Below are 8,855 nucleotides of genomic sequence, written 5' to 3'. Positions count from 1 at the left end.
GGGCAGAAGGCTGGGTGTGTGTTGGGGTGAGGGGTTCAGGGCAGAGGGGTGGGGGTGCAGGGCAGAAGGCTGGGGTGCTCGGCTCGTGGGGGAGCTCCCAGCCCCCTGCCCTGAGCGGCTCAGGGCAGGGGGCTGGAAGGGATATGACCTGTTCCACCCCCTTCCCCCAGGCTCCGTCCCTACCTCTCTCTGTGGAGCTGTGTGCATGCGGCCGCTCTTCCCCCTCCCCTTCGCTAGGGCCATCAGCTGATTGGCCAGGGACGGAGAGGAGGAGGGGCAGGAAAGCACCATGCTGGGGGAAGAAACGGGGGAGGGGGAAGCTTGGCTGCCGCAGGACCAAGCTTCTGCCTCCTGCCTCCGCAGGGGAGAGCGGTGGATGGGGGGGCTGAGTGGGGCTGGGGGCCAGGACCGCGGCAGGGAGCTGCGTGCTGCTCAAAATCGGCTCACGTGCCGTGTTTGGCACGCATGCCGTAGGTTGCCGACCCCTGTTATAGACTGTGACCAAGTTAGACCTTAGCCTAAATAGATTGAGCTCCTTGAGTCTTTCATTATAAGCATATTTTCTCATAATTTTTCTGGCTCTTCTTTGACCCTCTCCAATTTAACAACATCCTTCTTGTATTGTGGGCACCAGAACTGGACACAGGATTCCAGCAGTGGTTGCACCAGAGCCAGATACAGAGGTAAAATAACCTCTCTACTCCTATTTGAAATTCCTATTTTACAACCCAGGATCATATTAGTTCTTTAGGCTACAGCGTCGCACTGGGAGCTCAAGTACAGCTGATTATCCACCATGACCCCCAATTCTTTGTCAGAGTCACTGCTTTCCAGGATAGAGTCCCTCATCTTGTAAGGATGGCCTACATTCTTTGTTCCGGAATGTATACATTTATTTTTAGCTGTATTAAAACACACATTGTTTGCTTGCGTCCAATTTACCATGCAATCTGGATCACTCTGAATCAGTGACCTGTCCTCTTCATTATTTACCATTCCCCCAATTTTTGTGTCATCTGCAAACTTTATCGGTGATGATTTTATGATTTCTTCCAAGTCATTGATAAAAATGTTAAATAGCGTAGGGCCAAAAACTGATCCCTGAAGGACTTTACTGGAAACACGCTTGCTTGATGATGATGATTCCCCATTTACAGTTTGAATTTTGATAGGTTTCATTTTGAAGCCTATCAGTTAGCTAGTTTTAAATTTAAAAGTAAATCCATGTTACTTTTACATTGTTCTAGGTTTTTGAATCAAAATGTCCTGTGGTACCAAGTCAAACACCTTACAGAAGTCTAAGTATATTACATCAACACTATTACCATTATCAATCAAACTTGTAATCTCATCAGAAAGAGATAGGTTAGTTTGACAGGATCTATTTTTCATCAGTCAAGGTTGATTTACATTAATTATATTACCCTTCTTTAATCCTTCATTAATGTAGTTTATTAATTCTGTACAAGCCATGCTCTTTTCTCATCTAAGCTACTGTAGCATCCCCTTCTTTACCCTCCCTGAATCTCCCACTCACCCCTTTCAATTTGTCCAAAATACTGCTGCTAAAGTCATATGCTTTTGCCTGGTGCTGCAACAATGAACAGCTCATTGTCAAATCCCTTCACTGGCTGCCCCTCACCTGCCACATCAAGTTTAAGCTCTTTGTCTTTTCCTTTAAGGCCCTACACATTTTAGTTCCTGACTTCTTCTCTTCTCTTCTCTCTTTTCACTTGCCCCTAGTCTCCTTCACTCCTCCCAAGCACTTACTCATCACTCCTTTTTCCATGCATCCTCCCGCTCTGCTTTGGTTCATCCTCTTCTCCTTCAAGTCTCTCCTTAAAATGTACTTCTTTGAGCAAGCCCATAATTCCTAGTCTTTCCTGCAAACAAGGACTAACACAACTGATGAACAAAAAAAAACCTAAAAGAAAAAAAATCAAACCAAGAAAACTGGAACTAACAAGATCTTCTAAACATCACTGGTCCGTCACTGGCTTTTTGTTGTACTCCTCCTATGTTTTGTCTATACATTGCGTCTTAGGCTTGGTCTACATTACAAAATTTTGCTGGCACAGCTGTATCAACTAGGAGTGAGAATAAACCCACACCTCCTAGCCACAAAACTATGCCAGAAAAAAACCCAGGACAGATTAACTATATTGACAGACAAGTGCTTTTGTTGACATAGTTAATACTGTTCACGGAGGTGGAGTAGCTATGTTGGCAGAACTTCTTTGACAGGAATATGTTGCATCTCCTCTAGGGGGCTTTGCCAGCATAACTCTACCAGCAAAGGCTCTCTAGTTAGTGTAGACTAGTTCTTAGATTGCAAGCTTCTTGAGGCAGTTTCTTACTACTTGCCTACTATAAAGAGCCTAGCACACTTGTGCTATAATAAATACTATAACCTGCAGATCAAAGAACTGCAGTGAGAAGCTGTACTGATATTTCTCCTCTCTACCTGGAGCAAACTCATGTTTGGACTACATCTTGGGCTTGAAGATACTTATAAAGCACAGATAACTAAGACTGATGCAATTCACCTTTAAAAAATTTGTCATTGATTTAATGGAGATTTTTTTAAAAGTGATTCTTCACCTCCTTGAAAAAGAACACAATCATTTTCTAATTCATTGCTAAAAAATATACCCTTCATGGATAAAATGAAAGTAAACCTTTCTTTGTGTGTTTGATTCTATTGTTTTTGTCTCATAGATTTTTGTCATCTGTTTTGCAGCCAACAGAAGACTGAATCAATTGGAAGTTTTAGAAATTCTTGTCTTTTGTGGGGGAACCTTTTTTTTGAGGGGGGGAGAGAGGAGAATGTCTCTTGTTTTGTGTATGTAATGCCTAAGTGTATGTAAATGTAGAACTTGTACATGTTTTTATTCCAAAATCCCAATGCTCTCTTTTGGTGAAAAAAATAGAGTCAAGGTGTCTGAACTTTACAACTTGGTGTGTCTCTCTTCCATTTATAGAAATCTCCCACAGCCACAATACATTTGTGATGCAGAACTGGTGACTACAGTCTAAAATGGCTAATCTTTAATTACCAAACTTGGTACCTAGTTAGATTTGACACAATGCTTATTGTATTATTAACTGGTCTCTTCACACAAGGCCCTGTTCGTAGATTCTGTACTCTTCGCTTTGTGGTCAAAGTGACTTCTTTTAAATTGATGCACAGATTCTATATACTCTGCTCTTAACTGTTGTCTTGAAATCCACTTGATATTGCATTTAGCTTTATTTTTGTAACTCAGTTGTTACAAGTTAGATAATTGATATTGGCTCTGTTCCTCTTTCTCCCACAGTACTTTTGTAACATGTTTCTTTTTGATTTCAAGAAAACAAAAAACCTTCAGTGTTACACATTCTCTGTATTTGTTCAAAGTATGATTATAGCTTGTCTTTTAGAAATTCATGCAAAATGAGCACCCTTCACTTAGTTTATATAATATTTCATTCCACATCCCCATGCTCCAAAAAAGGTGGCATTGAGACATATCTGAAATAAAAAAAAATAACTGCAGTACTTTAAGGATATGTTTATAGAAGCTAATCTTTGGCATTTGTTGGAAATGAAATGATATTCTATACTTATGTCCTTTCCATGATCACTTTGCTAACCACTTCCAGCTCCTCATATTGTGTTGCAGTGGCCTAATGATATTTAGTTGTATACTTGTTAAGGAATCATGCAGTGCTTGATTATCTTTTCTCATAGTAGTTTGAGCACATACAGCATGCATCTACTCTGTACTCAAAGGGACTTTCTGCCATATTTGTCTTTGACTGTACTTAGTGTACTGACTAAAACTTTTTCCAGCTTGGTACTGCTATCAGCTTGTCATCATTGATAATATGCTGTTGCACCCACAGTGCAGGGTGACAAAGATCAGCCAGTAAGGTGAGAAAAGTAGCAAGTTCTCAGAGATATTCTGTTTTGAAGAACAAAAGTATTTATTTGTACAACAAAAAATAAGCCAAAACGATTGAAACATATACTCCAGACTACTCAGCAAACAAAGACAACAGTTCATTATTAGGCCACACACATACACTACAACCCCATTTTCCATTAAAAGCTTTCAGAGACAGATGAAAGCTTAAAAAATAAAGCTGTTTGGATAAAGCAGGAAGCATTATGTGGTGCAGATTGTGGCAAAGAATTTAACCAATCTTTGGTTATAACCAGGATTTTCAGTTAACCAAAGATCAAATAAATGGGGTAATTTAGTATGTTGTGGCACTTTGAAGCCACGTTTCACGGTGAGATCTCACACTGCTCCTCCCCTGTGTACAGCAAACCAACATTTGATGCTGCAGCAGAAGAAGAAAATTGGAAAACATTCAAAACCAGATATTTTTATTGAATTCACTATTAAAATGATAAAGTATTTACTGTATTATTCATTTTAATAATTTAGTGCACTAAAAACCTCTTGTTTTGAATGTTTCACTATTAATTTTGTGCTGAGGCAGTAATTTAACAGGACTTAATATGAACAATAATATAACTTCAGTGCCGTGGCTGTCAGGTGGACATGCACGTGTGGACATGAGAGGTGGGGAGATAGCAGAAAGTTTATTGGCTGGGGAGGCATTAGGACCACTCCTGGGCAGAGCACCATCATCAGCAATGCTCCCTTCTCAATAACACTGAACTGGAAGTAACTGAATCCTGAACCTCAATTCCAGGCAGAGCAAGCAGCTTACTCATCAGCACATGCTCCTGCTTTGCACAGCAGTACATGAGGTTTTTCTGTCACTAAACAGAGCAGAGAACCCATCTTCTCCTTACAGCAAGTAAATTCCTCAGCCACAGAATGTCCAGAACTCTGCTGCTCCCATAAATAAAAGAAGCATTAAGTGCTTTTTTTCTGCTTCCCTACTCAAGTCTGATGCTCACTTGGCTCAACCAACCATCTCCTAGCTCTATTCTCCAGAAAAACTAAGAGTACCATGAAGGTCAATATATATGGCACCCAGGTATCTGAGGGCCAAAGGGTAGAAATTATCTTCAACCTGCCCCAGCATTAAATTAAACAAGAGTCAGCTCTATCAGCCCACAGAAGAGAACTAGTCATGAGGTGACCATTGTCAGACAGATGGGTGTCATGTGGGCCTAAAGCTCTGTTACAGTCAGAGCTAGTATCTCATCCTATACTTAAGGTTGCCCAACATTTCCCCACTCTAACACTTTATTTTCAGTTGCTCGTAACTTTGCCAGGCTTTAAGTTCTAGTGCAAACTTAATTTGGCAGAGAAGGGGGTCACCCAGGTTTGTCTTTTGCTGCCCCTGTGAAAATTTGCCCCAATGAGGTCAAGTTATAAACCTTTGGAAAAAAATCTCAATTCACACATGCTCGATAGGTTGCTAGAAAATTGTAACATGCATAAAACAATATAGTTTTCTCTGTCTTTATTCTCAGAAACAGCTGAACTGTTTTGGCTGAAATTTTCCAAAAGAAATATTCAGCCTAAGGCACCCAGCATGGAAAATGTCAGCCCAAATGGTTAAAGCTAGGTAATGTTATAAGCAAGTGAAAACAGGGTCTTTATAATGGGAAGTGTCAGGCAACCTTAATAATAGATGGTGCTACCTATAACATTGAAAAATATGCCATATGGTTTGTTCTGTACTGCTGTGCCCAACAAATTGTAAACTCTTTGGTGTAGGGACACTGCATACTCTGAATGCAATACAGCACTAATTTTATTGTCAGTGCTCAACCATAATTAGCAATAATAATCTTTATTGCTAATAGGAGGATATACTTTTTAGTTATGTGTTTAGTACACTGTTTAATCCCATAACTAAATGTATTTTTATGGACTAAACTAAAGCCTCTGTGACTAGGTGTCATCTTTTTGCCTAGAAGTGTCTGTGAGCAGAAGAAAGAGGCTACATTAGGAGAGTCAGCATGGCCTGGTTAAAGCCCGCTCATAGGAGTTCTGTGCTAGCTTTGCTACACGCTTTGCCTTTAGACATATTGGTAACCTGTTGGTGTCTCAGTATCCCTAGCTTTAAAATGGGGATAATAATTCTGCCTCCCCGCTGAGTTATTGTGAGAATTAATTAACACATGAAAAGCTTGTTTAGATCCTCAGATGGAAGATGATGCAGCATTGTAAAGTACTAGTATAATTGGTAGCCTAGCTTTCACCTGTGTTTAATTAATTCAGCTGCTCTACAGAGCTGTGTTGATTAGTACTTCTCAGTTTAATAAGAGCTTTTCTAGTAGCTGGTAACAGAAAGCTACAGGTTCACTTCTAATTCCTTGCAATCTATATTTTTTTTGTTTCACATAAATTCCTCAAGGCAGGAACTCTGTTTTCCTACATGTCTGTACTACATCTAGCACAACACTGCCTTGATCCTGGAAGCAGTCTTTTGTTGCTATGTAATACATTAACAACATTTTGGAAAACAAATTCAAGTGGTTACACTTTGTGATTTTTCAATATATAACAGTACCCTTACCCCAGCAATTTCTTCAGTATTCACAGGGAATTGTGCTGGCTTTCTAGTTCCTTCACAGGTGAAAGCATTTAATAACAATGTGGCTCTGCTGCTTCACCAAGTGGCTGTTGGGTCACTTGGAAAGGTCTTTGCTGTTCTTAGGAAATTTTAGTGCTTGGTTGTGTGGTATGTACTGAGAAGGGAAAGAGGTTGGTAAGCTCTAAGTGTTCTTTGGGAGTGGCTTATTGCTTTTCTAAACAAACAGAGTAATGGGAATAATCAATGTGTTACTAATATTCTTATGGAAACCTAGTAAGAGTCTGTTTTGCTAGGAGGAGGAACATGTGTATGTATTATTATCAATGAGGCTTATACTTGTGAGGAAAGAAAGAAGTTCCCAGTAGCTTCACCCCTAATGTGATAATGCATAAATATATAGAAAATCAAGGGACACATTGTTCCTTCTGTGATTCCTTTTCTCCTTCCTATTCCTACTGACTTTCTGTGTGTATGTGGGTGAGAGAGCTGGTTTGCGCTGAGGACTGGAGTCTTGGAGCCTGACTTCTTGTTGAAAAAATGAGTTGTTGGGGTTTGTGGGTTAATAATAGTTCTCTCCAAGCTATTCATTTTGTTTTCCCTGACTGCTGGTTATCACTAAGTAAATGGAGTACCTCTTAGGCCTGGTCTACACTTGAAAGTGTTACTGGTATAATGTTTGCGGTTAGGGATGTGGGGTTCTTTTTGACTGATATAGTTGCACCAGTAAGAGCCTTATTAGTGTGGATGTAGTTATATCTGTACAAAATTTCCCTAGACCAGTATATGCATTCCCTTCCTTGTATGGGAATACTACTATAAAGCACCTTTTATCCTGCCATAACTAGGTCTATGCTACAGGGCTAGTCTTGCTTTAGCTATACCTCTTTAGTTAAAGCTATACAATTCTCTAGTGTAGACAAGATTTCAGAACTGCAACACTTCTGCTTAGAGGTGAGCTGTACAACTAAATCAAGCTAACATTAGTTTGCGGTAACTGCTTCTCTTGTGCATGAATAACATCTTTGATTCTTCAAAGTATCAACCCCCAAGAGATCATGTACCATTTCCAAAAGGACCTTAAATTGATTAGAGTGACTTTGGTCATTCTACTTTGAAGTTTTATATGTAGTTTCAATTAAAGATACTCTTTAGTCTGTCATCCTGTCAAATGGGAGGTATGTGTGAAGACGTGTGTCTGCATTTGTGTCGGTTTCTGACATTTGTATTTGGAGGTATGTTATTTGTTCAAATAAATGCTTCATCAGATGTGAAGTACAGTAGGGGAGACTCAGGAAAAGTGGTAAGTTCAAATACAAGTGAAAACATTTTAGCCTACATCATTAGATGTGTCTCTTGCTCACCCATCGCATGTGAGATACAAAAGGTTGATATAAAAGATTTAAGATCTATGTTTTATAATTTCAATTTGTAATGCTGCATAGTTGTATGACAATGAATTGAAACTGTAGTAATAGCAATTTAGGGTCAGATCCTGTAGTTCTTAAGTCAAAACTCACACCGAAGACAACCAAAGTTTTATTGGAGTTAACACTGCAAGACTTGACCATTTCCAGCTGTACTGCAGGGTATTTTTATTGATGCTTCCAAAACTGAAAAGTTATTTAAGTGCAAAAAAGCTCTATTGATGTGACTTTATTAATTATTATTATTTATTAAAGGCAGTAAGCTTCCTTCCATGCCTTAGCTAAAGTCCCATCAAATGTAAATAAAACAGGGTGGCCTGTACCTTGGAGGGGCAAGGGGCCTGAGGCCAGACAGTCCTGTTCAATTATCAGACCTAGCTTGGAAGGGGTAAGGTCATACATGCAAAGGGCTGAGAGAGTACAGGAGGGAGATGGGCTCCTGAAGCAGTAGGCCTTGATGCATGGGGATTGGTGGGAATGGTGAGTGGTCTCTGTTCAGCACCAAGAGGCAAGGGGCAAAGCCTCAGGGAGCTGCAGTCCAGGGTGGCTGGGGAAGCTTTAAGTTAGACGTCTTGCCTATGTTTGTCAGAAATAAAAAGCTTAGCCCAGAAGGAGGCTTGGGCTCAGCAGTGAATCCTTCCTTAGGAGACCAGGAGATCCACCCTGAGTGACAGAAAACTGAGTCAGAAGGTAGCCTGAAGCCAAACTTGGTAGGTAGTGCTGCTACAGTAAACTTCTACATTCAGGTTACACCCTGTTACATTTTTAGCACTGCCTGCTCAGACATGCTGTGACACCTGCAGTTGCAGGGGACACAAGGTTGGCGGATAGAGTTTTAAAGCATTTAAAATGTTTTGTGTAGATGCATTAGACTATACCTGTATGTGACTGGGAGCCATGTGGAAAACATTGCTGCCATTGACT

This window comes from Terrapene carolina, unplaced genomic scaffold (assembly GCF_002925995.2).
Source record: "Terrapene carolina triunguis isolate 2854851 unplaced genomic scaffold, T_m_triunguis-2.0 Scaffold113, whole genome shotgun sequence".
Taxonomy (NCBI): Eukaryota; Metazoa; Chordata; order Testudines; family Emydidae; genus Terrapene; species Terrapene triunguis.
The sequence above is the reverse complement of the archived record's forward strand: the minus strand, read 5'-3'. Positions refer to the sequence as shown.